Source organism: Peromyscus maniculatus, chromosome 5, assembly GCF_049852395.1.
Source record: "Peromyscus maniculatus bairdii isolate BWxNUB_F1_BW_parent chromosome 5, HU_Pman_BW_mat_3.1, whole genome shotgun sequence".
NCBI lineage: Eukaryota > Metazoa > Chordata > Mammalia > Rodentia > Cricetidae > Peromyscus > Peromyscus maniculatus.
In genome coordinates this window covers 114846846-114865263 of record NC_134856.1, presented here as the reverse complement: position 1 = coordinate 114865263, position 18418 = coordinate 114846846, and the positions used below count along the sequence as shown (strand labels likewise).

General features: G+C 44.3%; 1 long non-coding RNA gene across 1 annotated transcript; it reads left to right on the top strand.

Annotated features, from left to right (window-relative positions):
• The first annotated feature begins 5362 nt into the window (after positions 1 to 5362).
• On the top strand, positions 5363 to 15558 carry LOC143273454 (uncharacterized). Its single transcript, XR_013051550.1, has 4 exons — positions 5363 to 5474; positions 6254 to 6369; positions 14640 to 14748; positions 15038 to 15558. It is a non-coding gene; the product is annotated as an uncharacterized LOC143273454 (long non-coding RNA).
• Positions 15559 to 18418: the final 2860 nt, after the last annotated feature.

Here is an 18418-nt window from a genome sequence, read left to right as displayed (position 1 = left end):
GGTACCCAGGGTGCAGTGGGGCAGAAACAAAAACCATCACGTGTGGAGCAAGGGAGTCTGGTGGGGAGAAGTAAAAGGACATTCTGTTTCAAAAGGAAAACAGGCCTGGAGATACAGCAGGCATTAGGACCCAGTGGCGCCTGCATCCCCAGACTCCTACCCAAGCATGCTGAAGCTGCTTCTAGTAGCCACACCTGCCTACCGGAAGTAGTTTATCTAGCACTGGCAATTTATTCTTCAGGTCCATGCTGGGATCTGTGTTTCTCCAATGTTTGGACTCTGCTTTCTAGGCGCAGCTATCTCAAAATATTAGTTCTCTATGTTAGCTGGACAGTGCAAATGGCTTGAAAAAAATTTAAATCCCTCTTAGAAACCAGTAAATAATGCTATGCGGAACAATGTGTCATAATCTAAAAAGTCCACAGGGGAAGTCTGATATTAGTTCCTTACTCTGATATAGGAAAGTCATTAACCTCATTGCGTGGCAATAGAACCAGTTTCGGTGTTTACTTCGAATCTCCCAGTTCCACGATCACATAGGAATCCAGAAGAAGACTGGGATGTTTGTGCCTATGGTACAAGATCCCCTGAGGGCTCAATGGTAACTTCTGTGGATGCCACAATTTTGATGTTGCTAACCATGATGGTGATCAAGTCACACAGTCACCTCCATTTTGATGCGGTCTTTGGTCAAGACGGAAAAAAAAAAAAAAAAAAAAGCCATTTTGTTACTTCCTGCCTGTGGTGTGCTCAGCTCCATGATAAGGCAAGTCCATCCTCCATCAGGGCTTGAATCTCAGTGGGGATCTCACATGGTAAATGTGAACAGTCACTCCTTTATTTTTAAAATAAGCATCCATTGGGGCTGGTTAATTTTGGTGCATCATTTTTTAATTGCAAGTTTTTTATTAATAAATTTTAAAACAAAAATACATATTATTAAAAAATTTAAAAATCATTCATCCAAGTTAGGCTAGCATGCATATAGCAGGAGAAATTACTTTGCAGTATGCCCCAAATAGCAAAGAAATGGAGAAAGCAATTTCATGATCTCAACCCAGAGAAGGGTAGTGTTGTGGAATATTATTTTAACTGTATTAAAGGCGTGTTACATTTGTTTCTGCTGCTTTTGTTAAGGATGCCATGACATGTTACATTTCCCTGATTAAATAAAATTAACCTGGGATCAGGAGGCTGTTGTAGAATGTTATTTTAAGGTGTGTTACTTTTGTTTATGTTGCATTTGTTTAACTCTGTGAAGCTGTGTTACTGTGCCTGTCTAAAACACCTGTAGTCGCTGGGAGGGTGGCACATGCTTTTAATCCCAGCACTTGGGCAACAGAGGCAGGCAGATCTCTGAGAGTTTGAGGCCAGCCTGGTCTACAGAGCGAGTTCCAGGACAGGCACCAAAAGCTACACAGAGAAACTCTGTCTGGAAAAAAACTAAACCAAAACCAAACAAAACAAAAACCACCTGATGGTCTAATAAAGGACTGAATGGCCAATAGCAAGGCAGGAAAAGGTTAGGCAGGGCTGGCAGGCAGAGAGAATATATAGAAGGAGAACTCTGGGAGGAGAAAAAAGAAGTAGCCAGAGAAGGAAGAGGACTCGAGGGTCCAGCCACCCAGCTACACAGCAAGCCATGAAGTAAGAGTAAGAGAACTGGAAAATCCCAGAGGCAAAAGGTAGACGGGATCATTTAAGTTAAGGAAAGCTGGCTAGAAATGAAGCCAAGCCAAGACCAGGCATTTATACATAAAAATAAGCCTCTGTGTGTGATTTTTTGGGAGAAGAGCAAAAACAAACAACAACAGGAGGCTGAGTAGCAATTAGCTGACAGGAAGTGGTAGGGAGGAACTAAGTGTATTGAGGGTTCTTGAGTTGGGGCTGAGCAGAAGGCTGTCCCTTTTTCGGGAAATGTGAGCAAGGAGAGAAAGTTAGCTATTTTCTATTCAATCTCTCTGAGTTAGCCTGATTTTACTTCAACCTTTGAATCCTGAGTTCTATAGAAAGATAGAGATTTAGATAAGGTTTCCTTTGGTGGCCATGACAGAGCTGGTACCTGAGGGAATAGAATTCCCTCCTGGCTCTGGCCCATGTGGCTGAACTGCTGCTGATAGCTGAGGAATTGCAATGGCCGCTTGGGACAGCAATTGCTTAAGGTGCTTAAGGTGCAGCCATTGTATTGAACGCAAAACAATGTTGGTGCCCAGCATAGGGCACTGAAATGTAGTTGGTTTTTCCTTTTGTACTCTTTGGGGGTCTGCCACCCAGCTCCCAAATAAATACAGGGAGACATAGTCTTACTTATGAATGCCTGGTCTTAGCTTGTCTTGTATCTGGCCAGCTTTTCTTAACTTAAATTATCCCATCTCCCTTTTGCCTCTGGGCTTTCACCTTTCTCTATTCTATATTCCTTTCTTTCCTTCTTACTCCATGTCTGGCTGTGTGGCTGGGTGTCTGACCCTGGCATTCTCCTCTCCTTCTCCTTTTCTTCTTCTCTTATTTGTTCTCTCTGCCTGGCAGCCCTATCTGTTTCTCTCTCCTGCCCAGCTATTGAACGGTCAGCTCTTTCTTAGACCAATCAGGTGTTTTAGACAGTCAAAGTAACACAGCTTCATGGAGTTAAACAAATGCAACATAAAAGAATGCAACACATCTCAGCATTATTAAACAAATATTCCACAGCATAAACGAATATAATACATCTTCAACTAATATTCTACAACAGAGGAGTCCATATTGGACTATGGGAGTGGCTAGAATCCAAAAGGCTTCTAGAGAGAAGAAAGGGAAATTTAACCATGACTCAAATTCTAGGTTAAAACAATAGTGGGCCTTATGTCTTTTAAATCTGTAGAGGGACAGAGGAAAGACAGAAATATAGAAGCTTTAAAAGCAACAAAAGATTTATCTGTCTCCAGGATAAGGGCAACTTCACATATCCCCCTAAAGAGAGTGGCCCAGTACTCCTCTCCCCACATTAAAAAATGTTTAATTTTTCTTATAAGGTGTGTGTGTGTGTGCACATCACGTATACACAGGAGCCTGTGAAGGTGAGGGGGTAGCATCTTCCCTCCTGCAGCTGGAGTTACAGGTGTTGTGAGCTGCCATGTGGATGCTGGGAATTCAACGGGGGTCCTCTGCAAGACCAGTCTTCTCATTTTTCTAAGAAAGCAGTCCTCTTTCTTTCTAAAGAACTTTCACACACTCTTGACTATTTGTTAAAGACCCTTTTCATGTTTGATTTAGGTGAGATGAGCAACAAGAGGAGAGATAAGACAGAGCCCTCAAGTTTGAGAAGACATGATTAATGAGGTAAAGATGAAAGATTTAATCTCATTGGGAACAAAGGTCATTGAGTTTCTCAGAAGCCAGCTATCAATAATTAACTCTAAGAGATCCTTCATTTCAGCTCCAGAAAAAAAAAAATCTCTTGTTCTCTGATAGGCATTGGAGGTAAATTCTAAATAGGAATCTCCCTATCAGAGAAAAAGGAGAAACCAAATTACCAGCCTAGTAATTCCATTTGCTAAACTTGGGGGTCCCCCATTCGTGGATGGGAAGAGGCCAGGAGAGTTTTACTATCACACCCTTTGTCTTAGTCGCTGTTCTATTGCTGTGAACAGACATCGCGACCAAGGCAGTTCTCATATAGGAAAGCACTGAATTGGTGGCTCAGTCCATGAGCATCCTGGTGGGAAGTAGAGTGGCAGGGAGGCCCTCACGGGAGCAGTAGCTGAGAGCTCACATCAGATCTGCCAGTCGTAGGCAGAGAGAGAGAGTGAGACTGGGCCTGGCCTGGGCTTCTGAAATTCAAAGCCCACTCCTAGTGACACACCTCCTCCAACAAGACCACACCTCCCAGTCCTTCCCCAACAGTTCCAACAACTGAGGACCAAGCCTTCAAACACCTGAGCCAAAGGGAGGCATTCTCATTCAAACCACCACACCCTTCCTGTCCTTTCTGAGTTTGGCTTTGTTCATACTGACCTTAATGAGTCAGTAGCCTTCCAATTACATGAACTTGGGGGATGAATCTCCCCCTCCCCCCGAAATGTTACCGTCTAGGGGTCTTGGGTTGGGTTTGTTTTCTCCATTGACTAAAGAATTAAAATCTAGGAAATAGGTCATAGTCACAGCAAGCAAACATGTTTTGTTAAAAGGGAAAGTGTATCCATGTAGCGCCGTCCCCCCCCCCAAGACAAACTCACCACGTGTGGGAAGGAGATCCAGAAACTGAAATCTGCACCCTCCTCCCTGAGGAGGGATTGGGTTTTTAAGTGTTTGGGGTAGCATAGGTCAGGTCCCCCTCACCTCATTTTAGACTGGTCAAATTAGACAAGGAAAAGTGAGCTAGTTGGGTTATAGCGTCCAGGGTCAGGGCCTGCCTAGGCCGTGTCAAGGCAGATCAGCCAGAGGGAGTCCACCACAGGAGGAAGGAACTGTCAACTCTTTGTCCTGGGAGAAGAAGGAGCCAGAAGAATGCCATCTTGTTTATGAATGGCCTCTTTCCCTGTCTGTCTGTCTGCCAGAGTGTTCTCTGACCCCTATATTCCCTCATGCACTGCCCTTTCCAGAGCACAAAGCCTGACTCCATACCCTATCAAGTCTGGGGACTTTGCCAGGCACTTACACCCATCAGCTCCAGATCCTGGCAGTGGATGACTTCCCACACCTCAGAACCAAGCCCATCCCTGTGGGCCAGGACCACAGTGAGGCTGCTATCTCTTGATCATGACCTGTGACTACTCTGCAGCTGGCAGTTGGTATATGAAATGGTAAGCAAAGATGTAACCTGTTGGTCCACCGATGTGTCCTTCCATATATTACCAGGGGAGATGGATTTTATCAACACGCAGGAGTTTGGATTGCATTCACATGGGTGTCAGAAGGGCAAGTGTGTCTCTGCTTCTCAGTAATGGGCAAAGGAAATGCATTGGATGGATGAGGGCAGAAAGGCGAAGGTGGTGATGGCACTCACCTGAAAAGCAAATTCCTTAAGTCCCAGAGACCATCTTCTAGGTCCACTGGGAAAGCGCACAGTAAGCAAAGACCTGGCACCAGGCCAAACAGGATGTTTCACACAGAGACATGCTAGTCCTGTCCCCATCCTGGTCTGGGAACTGGAGAGCACACTGGCGAGCCTTTTCCCATGGCCAGGGCTGGGGGAGGGGAGGGCTTTCTTTTCTCACGGGTCTCAGAGGGTCCCACCTCATGTGAATAAAGAGGACTCATTCTTGCTCCAAGGACCCCCTCCTCCCCCCCAAAAAAGGAACCAAGGGTGTGAATAAAAATAGAAATGAGCTCAGCGCTCTCACAAGCAAGGTTCTCAATGGATCTGGACCTTCAGTGAGTAGAAATAGCTCATTTGAAATAGAATCCCATGGACAGGCCTCTGGGCTTTCTGTTTTTGCCACATTAACACCCCAACAAAGGGCTGCAGCATCATCGCTAAGGCAGGAAATGAGGGGGTGAGTAGACATTGGCTGCATTCCTCCTTCCTCTGAGTTCAGGCAGACAGTCCTGGAGGCTGGGTGCTGGTTGCCTAGGAAACTGCTTGGCTGTGAATCTCCAGAAAAAGCGCTGTCTGCATCAGGAGATGCAATTACTGTTTTTTTTGTTTGTTTTATTTTTTTCTTCCTTTCTTTCTGGTATTGTATGATACTGGGGGCACGGAAGAGCCTTCTTTTAACCCTCCTGAGCCAATTTCTTCACATGTAAAGAGATTCTCTCTCTCTCTCTGTCTCTCTCTCTGTGTCTCTCTCTCTGTGTCTCTTTCTCTGTCTCTCTCTCTCTGTCTCTCTCTGTCTGTCTCTCTCTCTCTCTCTCTCTGTGTGTGTGTGTGTGTGTGTGTGTGTGTAGTATCATTGCTGGTTACTGAACCTAGCAGACACTTGGTGTGGCTTTTCTCTCTTTTCTCCTACCCACCTCACCAGCTTTCTGCACTTAATAGGCACCAATTGAATAAGCAGAATATAAATGAGACGAAGAAATAGGTTTGTTAATGAGACCCTGAACTCCATTTATGTAACTTGCATGATAGTAAAAGCTTAAGCAAGTTTCATGACACAGTGTTAGATTATTGGTCTTTTGTAAATTGAAAAATCACTAAAGATGCAAATACTTCTAATTCACCACTTCTAAGAAACACACAGTTATTGTTTTCTCTTTGAATAAGCCTAGCTGCAGAGTGGGGGTGGGTGTTGAAGTTTCTCAGTAAATCACTCGTTTTTCCTCTACTTGTGTTCAGACCCAACTGAGATAGATGTGGAGTCTGCAAACAGGAGGAGCCATCTCCCTGTGGAACAGCAATGGGCATTTTAATTGCATTGTTCTGACTGGAGAGAATCCACACTCCACATACAGGTAGGGTTGGAATCCACACTCCACATACAGGTAGCATAGGACTGCCTCCATTGCTCCCAGATTTAGCTCCCAGCCAAGGTTGTACTCATTCCTGCTGTGGGTAGCCAGTACACACCCTCTGCAGACACCAGTGAGGCAGTGTCTCATAAGGAGGAGCTCTTAGTCAACATGCACTTAAAAAGACTTTAAAAACTACAAGTCTGTCATTTAAGTAGCAAAGCAGAAGTTGTAGAGACTGCCAGACTTCTCTGAGGCTTTCGCTTCCCCCAGCTGCGGGTAGCTGGGGCCATCAGGGTATTCCTTTGTCATAGCTGTCTTCAGATTAAGAGAATGGCCTCCCCAAAGTCATGGCCCTGATGGTCAGGACTGGCCAGATGGAAGGGAGTATAGAGCTTTACTCCCTTGCCTCAACTGGGGACATCTCTGAAGAGCTCTTTAGGATGACTGATACCATCCCAGAGGCTGCAGGACTCAGCTGTGGCTTCTTCCCTATCTCCTCTAGTTTGCACCATGTTTCATGTATAAATCTCTGTCTTTCCCCCAAGGAACTGGTTTGAGAAAATTAATTTCAAAGTAACTACATCATGCCTTAGATTGTAAGAAGTGATAGATGCCCATGGAGAACTGTATCTAAAAATCCCTGTTTTCAGTCATTTCCTTCATATAGTTAGATGATCATATTTCCCTCCGTTTTTTCCCATTTCTTATCTGTAGAGTTCCTATCTATGTGCTATTGAACCTTCCAGACTATTCTCTCCTGCTTCCCAGTTCTCCTTCTCCTCCTCCTCCTCCTTCTTAACTCTACTTTTTAGAAGAGTTATCCAACTTTTCTTCCAGCGTCTCCGCTGGATTTTCCTGATGTTATTACATTTTGTGGTTCCTGAAAACCTTTTTTAAAAATTCTTTAGACTTTAGTTTTAATATTTTATTTTGAGACATGGTCTCCCTCTATAGCCTAGGATGGCTTGGAATTCATTGTGTAGCCCAGACTGACTTTGAACTCATTGTTTTTTTTGTTTTTTGTTTTTTTTTTTGTTGTTGTTGTTGTTGTTGGTTTTTGGGTTTTGTTTTTTTTCCATGTACAAGAACATAAGAATTGAGTTTTATTCATGAATTCTCAGCCCTAATATTTTCAATGGTCTTTCTGTGATGAGTTTATTTTAAAAAAAGTGAAGACAATTGGCAGAGACATTTGTAAGGACCACAACACTTATCCCACTGCTCTCTCTCTCTCTCTGATCCTGGGATTTGTTATCTTTCTAAGTGCAGCTTCTCATAAAAGGAATCACATGACCCCCCAGTGGAGAAGCTCCAGGAGAGAACCTAAGGACAGCAATTCATTTTTAATTACCAGATAGAGTATTTCAACAACAAAAGGCTTTCATAAGCACAACAGATTTCTAAATAAGGATAAGGCTGTGTCTGTGGACATTTTAGTTGTAACTTTGAACTCATGTAATCTTTTTGCCTCAGCTCTTGAGGAGCTGAGATTACAAGCATGAGCCTCCACACCTGGCCAGGTCTTCTATTCTTATTTCCCAGACTCACTGTTTTGTCTTATCTAAAGATACTCATGAGATTTTCAAATATTTTTCTTCTCCCTACATGATATCTATATATCCTCCTTTCTCTGTTGGCTCGGGTCTCCTGGTGTAGTGGTATTTGGTTGCCTCTCCATTTTTTAAGATCTACTTATTTTTGATTATGTATGTCTGTGTGTCTGTGTGTCAGTGTGTCAGTATGTGCATATGAATGAAGATGCCCGAGGAGGACAGAGGCTTCAAATCCCCTGAATTTAGAGTTACAGGAAGTTGTGAGCTGCATGAAATGGGTTCTGGGAACTGAACTCCACTGTAAGAGCAGTAAGTGCTTTTAACCTCTGACTCATCTCTTCAGTCCTATCCATACTCACTAAAAACATCTTTTTAAATATTCTATTTATTTTTATTTTTTATGAGTGTGTATTTGTCTGCACATATCTATGTATACCATGTGAGTGCCTAGTGCTCACAGAGGCCAGAATCAGATACCAGATCCTCTAGAACTAGAATTATAGTTGAGAGCCACCATGTAGATGCCAGGAACTGACCCCAGGTCCTCTGTAAGAGTAATAAGTGTTCTTTCCTGCTGAGTCATTTCTCCAGCTCTTAAAAGCCTTTAAAAATTATATTTATTTATGGAGAAAGTTGCATGGGCCATAGCACACATGTTGAGGTCAAAGAACAATTTGCAGAAGTTGGTTCTCTTCTATCATGTGGGGTCCCAGGGATTGAACTCAGATGGTCATGTTTGGTGATAAAAGACCTGTACTTGATAGCCATCTTACTAACCCATGCCCATTCATATTTATAAGAGATACACCAAAAACTGACTGAAATCTCTAAGACTGCCGTGTTACAGTCAAATCCTATGTGTCTACTTGAGGAAGCTCCCAGAACCTAGCTGTTTGGTCAAACAAATGGTTCTAGGACCCCTAATTTAATTTAACTCCTACCAATTATTTACACATATTGTCTTCTTTCCTTACCTTAATGATTCTTTACCTCTGATATGAGTTTTTTTCCAGACACCAGGCAATTTAAAGAGTCCACTGTAGCTGTAAGTTTCTCCAGTCCCATCTGCCCCTGAGGTCCCACAGCCGCTTATAAAATAATCATTCAGAGGCTTAATATTAATTGCAAATTATATGGCCTATGGGTCAGGCTTTTTGCTAGCTAGTTCTTTTTTTTTTTGGTTTTTCGAGACAGAGTTTCTCTATGTAGCTTTGCGCCTTTTCCTGGAACTCACTTGGTAGCCCAGGCTGGCCTTGAACTCACAGAGATCCACCTGGCTCTGCTCTGCCTCCCGAGTGCTGGGATTAAAGGCATGCCCCACCATCGCCCAGCCTGCTAGCTAGCTCTTATAACTTAACTCAACCCATTTCTATTAATCTCTATGTTGCCATGGTGTTATGGGTCTGTTGGTATCTTGTTGCTCCTTCGGCAGTGGGCTGGTGTCCCCTCAACTCTACCCTTCTTCCTCTTGTCTTCAGTTTGAATGTACCATCTAACCTTATCCTGTCCTGCCATAGGCCAATGCAGCTTTATTTATCAACCAATCAGAGCAACACATATTCACAGCATCTCACAGCAGTCTACAATATGATATGTGCAAAAACAAAGCATAAAAAGAGGTTGCAACTTTTTTTCCCACCAAAGCCCTCAAGAGGCCATAGAGTCGGAGGCTCTGGGTTTGGAAGAAACTGAAAAGGCTAATGCTACAGGAAGCCATGGGTGGATTGCTTTGTGTCTAGGACCACCAGGCAGATCATCGCTTAAGTTCACCATGATCACCACACTTCCCCATGCTCTGCTTTGGAAAATGATAGACAGAGAACTAAGGAACTCCTATGTTAGTTCTTAGCAATTATTAGGGCATGATCCTGACTTCCTGAAGGATGCCTGTGATGCTCTCAGAGATGCTGTGTGTTCCCACAGATGTTTCAGATGCCTGTGTATCAATATTCAGATCACAAACGGGAATCCATCAAATTGCCACCTGTATCTTAAACCCTCCTGTAGGAGACCTTCACACGCAGCTTCTTGCAAATCTCCAGTCTGATTGTATGCTGTCACCTCTTACTTCAGTAGTTGTTCTTTCTAGTTTTGACATTAAACCACAGCTCTCATTTTAAAGGGAATAAACTGTATTCTGGAGCCATTTTGAATTACCCCAAATTCTGTGTTCCAATGTGGAAGCAGTTTTATGAATTTTTTTTTATAGTTTTATAAAGCCAACAAAAGTCATACATCAAGGCAAGTTTGAAGTACCGTGGTGGGTACACCAGAGAGGCAGATACATTGAAATGGGGGGGGGGGGCACGTCTCTATAGGTCAAGATGTTATTTGATGACATTCTTAGCTCTTGGATTGTTGGAAACTAGTATTCTGATAAGTCAATAGTTTCTAAGAGGTTTTTTTATTTATTATCATGAGGTGTCAGTTCAGATACAGAGTGAGGCAAGGAATGGCTGTCTCAGAGGCTAAAACTAGACCAAGATAAAGTAACTTGCCTCCGAACCTACAAAGTTCTAATTTCTCCATAGTACTAAAATTCCAATTGACCCATCAGTCTTTGCAGACACAGACTCCTTCTAGGAGTATTTTGTTCACAGCCAAACACAGCTTCTTTTCAGGAATTTTCATCCACTCATCTATTGTAGCATGAATCTTAAAAGTTCTTATTAATAAAATCAAACCCGAGGCCAGTTATTGGGGTCAATGCTGGTAGATCAGAGAGACAGAACAAGCCACAGCTATCTCACCTTGCCATTTCCTCAGCTGGTCCTGTTTCCTCACACTGGAAGCCTCTGAGTCCTTATCTAGAATGAATCTCAGCTGAACTGTGTTGCTCCAAAGCCTGAAAGCTTAACCAGCCAAATGCTTAACCAGTCAAATGCTTCTAGTTTCTGGTCCTCACGCCTTATATATCTTTCTGCTTTCTACCACCACTCCCTGGGGTTAAAGGCTGGCTTTCTGGGATTAAAGGCGTGTGTCACCATGCTTGGCTATTTCCAATGTGGCCTTGAACTCACAGAAATCCAGAGGGATTTCTATCTCTGGAATGCTAGGATTAAAGGTGTGAGTGACACCATTTTCTAGCCTTTGTATCTAGTGGCTGTCTGTTCTCTGACCCCAGATAAATTTATTAGAGTACACAATATTTTGGGGAACACAATACCACCACAATCTATTCTGTGTTTATGTGTGTTATTTTTCCTTTCCTGTGATAGAATTCCATGACCAAGGCAACTTAAAGAAGGAAGGGCTTGTTTGCACTTACAGTTAGTTACAAAGTGGTAAGAATCCATCGTTATTGCTGCAGGGAGCCAGGGCAGCAGGCTGGGGTGGTGGCTGGAGCATGGGGGGTCACATCTTGAACAGAAAGCACAAAGCAGAGAGTAAACTGGAAGTGGCGTGAGTCTTTAGACTCTCAATGCCCTCCTCCAGTCACATGCTTCCTCCAAGAGTTTGTCACTCATTCCAACCACCGCATTCCAAAACCGGGTCCTCATAAGTTCGTGGCCATAGTATAATACAAAAATGCTTTTAGTCCAACTTCAAAAGTCCTGATAGTCTTCTATAGATTCAACCCTGTTTAGAAGTCCAAAGTCTCTTTTGAGAGAGAGTGACTTGTAAAATAAGAAAGCAAATTACTTATTTTCAATATACAATGGCACAGAGTATGCATTTCCATTCCCAAAAGGAGGACTGGGGGCACAGTGAGGAAATACTGGACACAAACAAGACTAGAACTCAGCACAAACACCAAATCCTCTAGATCAAAGTCCCATATCTGGGAATTTAATTTCAAAGGGCTTGGATGACTCTACTTTCTGGTCTTTCTCCCCGTGACACACATCTCTCTCTTGGTCTGGCTGGCCCCACTCCCAGTATGCAGCTCTCCTTGGCAGGTATCTCATGGCTCTGGCATTTCTAACATGTCTGGGTCTCTAATGTAGCCTGGGCTTCATGTCCACAGCTGTGAAAAATGGCCTCCCAGGGTCTCCTGCCCTCTCAGGATCTCACACAGGGATTCCCCTCCCACATGTTGCCAGGCCCCGGTGGCCCTCTGAAACCACAGAGGAAGATTCCACAACCCCTTTAGTCTTGCATCCATCATGACTCTAAAGCTAGAACCATGTGGAGGACACTGCCAAACTCTGTTACCTGCTTGGGATGGAACTCTGCCCCTCAAATGACATTTAGAGCAGGCTTTTAACCCAGTCACTTTTTAGGATCAGAAAATGCCTCAGGCTCTCTTTTCACAAATTAGAAGCTTATCTGAGTGGCAAGACCTCACTCAGCTACTTTAGTTACTTTTCTGTTGCTGTGATAAAACACCATGACCAAGACAACTTATAAAAAGAAGAGTTTGTTTGAGTTTATGGTCCCAGAGGAATGAAAGTCCATTACCATCATTCCCCGGGGGTGTGGCCACCACAGGCAGGTACGGTGAATTGAACAGAAAGCTAACAGTTCACATCTTAAACCACAAATACAAAGTAGACAGAGCAACCGGAAATGGCCTGGGCCTTTACACTCTCAAAGCAGACACTGAGTGACACACTTCCTCTAATAAGACTGCACCTCTTAAACCTCCCCAAACAGTACCACAAGCTGGGAATACTTGTTCAAAATACCTGAGTCTTCGGGGGACTGTTGTAGACTATTTCACTATGCAAAGATGTGTTACATTTGCTTATGCTGTGGAATATTACTTTAACTGTGTAAAGGTGTGCTACATTTGTTTATGCTGCGTTTGTTTAATGATGTAAGGATATGTGTTTAATTATGTAAAGATGTGTTGCATTTGTTTCACCTTGCCTGCCTAAGGCACCTGATTGGTCTAATAAAGAGCTGAACAGGAAGTAGCTAGGTAGAGCAAGGGTAGGCTGGGTTGGCAGGCAGAGAGAATAAGTAAGAGGAAAATTCTAGGATCGAGAGAAGAGAGAGGAGAGAACGAGAGAGACACCTGGGGCCAGAAATTGATCCAGACAGGGGAAGCAAAGTAAGATATAAAGAAGGAAAGAAAAGTGAAAAGCTGTGAGGCAAAAGGTAGATAAAGAGAAACCGGTTAATTTAAGTTAAAAGAGCTGGCCAGAAATGAGCCTAAGCTAGGCAGAGCATTCAAAACTAACAATAAGTCTCTGCCATGATTTGGGAGCTGGTTGGTGGGCCAAAGAATTGCTACAGGGGACCTTCTCATTCAAACCACCACAGTCAGATGTAAGAGCAGTCTGGCTGTCGCATCTATCATCCCGTTGATCACCAGGATTGAGTCAGCTGAGGGGGCTAGCGAGGTGGGTGTGCCATTCCTCTCTCAGCACCCCGTGTGAGTCCCTCCCAAATTCTGTGCTTGTTTGAGAGAATGACCTGTCCCAAAGCAGGACTTCCACCAAGGGTGTAGGAGTAGCTGAACTCCCTTGCTAATAAGCTCCCACACCGCCATCGTCTCTTCTTCCGGAAGTGTGTGGTTACTCACATTTTTAACACCTATCAGTGTGAAAGCATGGTGGAAGATGGCCTGGCTGGCTCCAAAGGGGCAGTGGACACGATGCCAGTCTACCTGGAGAACTCACTGGCCAAACCTCAAGACAATGAGTTTTCATTCCATTGCTAGTCTCATTTAATAATAGATCCGGGGAGGGAGCCGAAACAATGGAAGAGCAGCCAACGGCTTGCAGTTGCCTGCTTCTTACCCACGACTTTAGTTTCACCACACCTTTGCCAGGCTTCTAATCCTTTCCAAATGCCTCTAAATTTTGCCTTGTTTCCAGGCACCCAGGCACACACTGTCTGCCTAAGCACCACAGAATCTGCGGGTTAGGGAGAACACTGTTCCCTATGTAAGTGACCTGATTTTGCTACATACTTATCCCCACCAATTTGCCACCTGGTCCCCCATACCCATCAATTCCTGCATACTCCGCTTGTCATTTCCTAGTAAAGAAACTCCACATCTGTTTGATCCTGGATGCTTAAAGGGTACTGGCCTAGAATATTTCTCTTTTGTAATTGACTTTCAGTCTTTATCTAGACATGTGTTTCAAATGTAGCACCATGCAGATGAGGATCCTAAATAAATCCTGTTCACATGGGCACTGTCTACATGTATGTCTACATACAACATGATAGTCTTATTTCCACTTGTGAGCAAATGATGGCACTAGGTAGCGCTATAACTCCAAGCCACCGTGAGGTGTTCATATCAGGCACAGTGTATGTATGTGGGTGGGCATGATACAAAAATGTCTACCCCCCACCTCTTTCCTGTTTGAGGTTCACAATAGAAGCTGCATCCTAATAATAACCAGCCTTCCACTGTTGTTCTGTTCCCCCTCAGGCTTCTCTCTAAACTCGTCCATTCAAGGCCAGTATGTATGACAGCTATAAACCTATGCATTTCAATGAGGTGCTGGGTCTGTGTCAGGAATCTTCAATCCCCTTGTCACAGAAATTCACCCTTACCTGGAGTGAGAGAACAGCTGCCTCTGCAGTTCTGGCAGGGGATCTGCTGTGCCCACTTCCTTCTCCAGGCTCCTCCCAGCCCTGCATCTCTGGTCATAATATGGCCGATGCACTCACTGCGCATTTCCAAGACCCTCTGCGGCAGCTGCTGCCCAAACACACAGGGGCCAGCAGCTCCCTAGGCTCTTGCCTGCTGTCTGACCAAGGCCTTTCTGGGTGACAGTTAGGATCCTAAGCATGATGTGATTCTCTGCATTTCAGTTTTGGGAGGTGATAAGCGATGAACATGGCATCGACCCCACTGGCAGTTACCATGGTGACAGCGACTTGCAGCTGGAGAGAATCAATGTGCACTATAATGAAGCTGCTGGTAAGGGTTTGGATATCAGCCTTGCTTTCCATGCTGTGGCAGAGGAAGTGGCCTAGGAGCATGCAAACAACAAGGAAATGCTTTCTGCATCTCATTGAAAATGCCAACTGCAAAAATTAAATAAATAAATAAATAAAAGCACTTTATAGCTCCTGAAGATTTCTGCATGCCTCCTGTCTCCATTTTCCTTTTCTTCCTTTGTCTCAATGCTGGGATTTCTGTAATGAATTATGCAGCTACATCTATCTCCTTGCCAAGCCCAGTTGTAAGTCAGCTCTTGTCCCCACAGGCAACAAATACGTACCTCGGGCCATCTTGGTGGACCTGGAGCCGGGCACCATGGACTCAGTGAGGTCAGGACCCTTTGGCCAGATCTTCAGGCCAGACAACTTTGTTTTCGGTAAGTCGTCATGCTCCATGAGAGCTGGCCAAATGACTCACCCCTTCCCAGCAGCCATGGGCTTTATAGTTGTGTGTGCAGTGCCCAGCTGAGCCTGTGTCCACAGACCACAAGTCCTGACCTCACCTATGCAGCTGACAATATCATGTCTGTTCACTCCTGACAGCTCAGAGGAGAGCGTGGGCCTGTAGGGGCTGTTAAAGGCCTCCATGAGGAGAGGCCTCTAGGGGGAGGGGTGGAGAGGATGAAAGTCTTCAAAGAGGGCATCACAGGCTGCAGGTGATTTCAAAGGACCAGTGATGCCAGGTAACCACTTCAGTGACCAAGGTGTAGACCAAATGCTTAGATCTGCCTTGCACTGACTCTTTAATTATACATAATTAAGAGTATCTACAGAATGTTCTCTGTGCCTATTTTCAGAGGCGGCTCCTTTCCTTCAAGCTGATTCTTTTGTTGAGACAATCTCATACACCCTAGGATGATCCTCTTACCTCTACCACCTCAGTACTGGCCTTCCTGGCATATGCCACCATATTCAGCTCCCCAGTTTAATTCCAACCTCTCCCACCCCACCCCCCCGACCCCGAGTCTTGGAAAGGTGACTCTTATTTTTAAATCAATTTATAAAATCAGAAAGGTTGAAGATAATGAGGTGCTACAGCATAGATGGCATATGTTTATATTGTGTAACGTTTAAAACCTGGCTAAGCGTTTTCATCGCAAACATTTCCATGGGGTAAAAACTCAGAATCCTCTCAGCTTTCTGACATGCACAGAACATTGTTGTTTCCATAGCAACAGCACAGCAGTGCTTCTACTCCCCTCAGCTGTAGCTTAGCAACTGAGATCAACATTTCCCCAACACTCTGGATCTCGGCCTTTTTGAGGGTCATTAATTTACGGAAATTTTACCTTTGGAAACAAAAGTGTGTCTAAAAGATTATCCAGGGTCTCTCAAGAATAGTCCCAGCTTGCTCTTCAGAGTTTTAATGACACAATCTGGGATTCCTATGTGTGTCTCTAATATTCTCTTTGTTCTGACAGGCCAGAGCAGCACAGGAAATAACTGGGCAAAAGGCCACTACACAGAGGGCACTGGGGGGTGGCACCAGTTTAGACATCATACCCTCTGGCATAGTCTTAGCCACCAAGGTCAAGCTCTGCAACACCACACTTTCTGAGCCCCAGTTTGTGGAGAACACTGATGAAATCTACTGCATCCATGAGACCCTGCATGACGTCTGCTTCTCCACCCTCAAACTGACCACACCCCCATATGATGACCTCACCTACCTGGTGTCAGTCACTCCTCAGGCCAGCTGAATGCAGACCAGAGCATGCTGCCTGTGAATATGGTGCCCTACAACTGATCAGCAGTATCGCCGGCCATCTTTCTGCTGGAAATGATGGTGCTCCAGCAGCAGAGGTCATGTTCTACCTAGGATACTGGTACTAACAACAAAACAGGTGCGCGGGGGGGTTAAAATACTAGTACAGCTTCTGCTGAGGCACTGGTGTGATGAAGGCGTCTTGTAGCTGGTGTGGTCAGAGCTGTCCAATGACAGCCCTTGGAACAGGGGCAAAGCAGTGACAAGAGCTCTGGACTGTTCCTTCAGTTCTGAGTCTAAGGCCTCCCTAGAGTAGAAGGGATTCAAAGCCCTGCTTCATGAGGGTCCTGGGAGAGGATGAAATAGTTAAGCCAGGAGCCCCATGGCTTAACTGGAAGTAAACATAGAGAACAGGTGTGATCTGCATGGGGTTGCCATGGGTCATCAAAAACCACCTGGCCACAGATAAAAAGGGACTTCCTAATTAATGTCTTTATAGTAACACTGTTAGTCCTGGCCACTGGTTCCTTTGGCTCTTATTGTTCTAGGACAAGGTAGAAACCTCTATGGATGCAACTCCAGTGGTTCCAGGGCTCATTTACCCAGTTAGCTGGGCTTCTGTGGAAGACTTCTTCTCATGCAGTGACATATTAGAACAACAATAACAAAAAACCTCTAGTTTGCCCATTTCCCATATGGGACTCATGTGATGCTCTCTGGTCTCCTCTGCCACATGCCCTGGGTTGAGCCCTTGCTACCCATGGCCATCATTTGCATATCTAGTGCAAGTGGTTGGCTTTCTTATCATCTTTGGCTCCGTTCTCCATGACCCTTCTTGAGCATCCTAGGCTTTAGAGCATTCTCAACATCTCCTTTCAAATCTCCCATCCCACATCATGGAAGAAGTCAAGTATAACCGTCCCTCTATAGCCATAGGTCCCCTATCAGTAGATTGAGCCAAACTCAAGTTTCAGCTATTTGTGGGGAAAGGCTGTCTGTATATGTACAGAGCAAGACTTTGTCTTGCTGCTCTCTGTAAGCACTACAGTATAAACAGCTATTTAAATGACATTTACACTGCTTAGGTGTTGTGACTAATCTAGAGATGATTTAAAGTATACAAGGGGGTGTGGAAGGTCCTAGACATATACAAACTGTTGTATGGAGGGGATACACATTTGCAGGTTTATATAACCCTTTCCCATGGGTACTGAAGGACAACCTTGCTAGTTCTGTATTCCTGTGTAATAAGTCACTACAAACTGAGCAGCTAAAAGTAAAGCAATCATTGTACAGTCTCCAGGGATCAGGAACCTAGCATTGAAGATGAGTCCCTTCCTCAGGACATCACAGAGTGGACCATCCTGGTCTACACTGTCATCTGAAGCTCAGAGGCTCTTTTCACTCAATTCATCTGAGGGCCTTCTCATCTCTACTGCTATTCACCAAAGACTGCTCTCCATATCTACAAGTGTCTAGTCATTTTCTGTGACACAGTAGCCCTCGCTTTGAGGTCAACAGGTGAGCACACTGAGCCTGATGGTCCAAACTGAGGTGCTCTTCTGTCACAGCTGCTAACAGTCTTGTTTTGGGGGGACCATTAGAGACAGCCTACCCAGGAAACCTTAAGGCAAACTGATGTGAAACCTGCCTATAAAAACCCATCCCAGCAGTACTTAGATTAGTGTTTGAACAGTTGGAGAAGGGGTCATCTTAGAATCTGCCTAACACACATGGACTGTGTAGAATGGAAATAACATAATCTTTGGACTCAGATAAACCTGTGCTTATCACAGGGTAAATAACTTAGCTCATTCGTTAGTAAGCTCTTTGTTTGTAGTGCCAAATGACAAAGGTGATCTGGCTAATAAACTTTGGAGAGGTCACATAGGTCCATTATAATGGAGGAAAACATCCTAATAAACTTTAGAAAGGTCATATA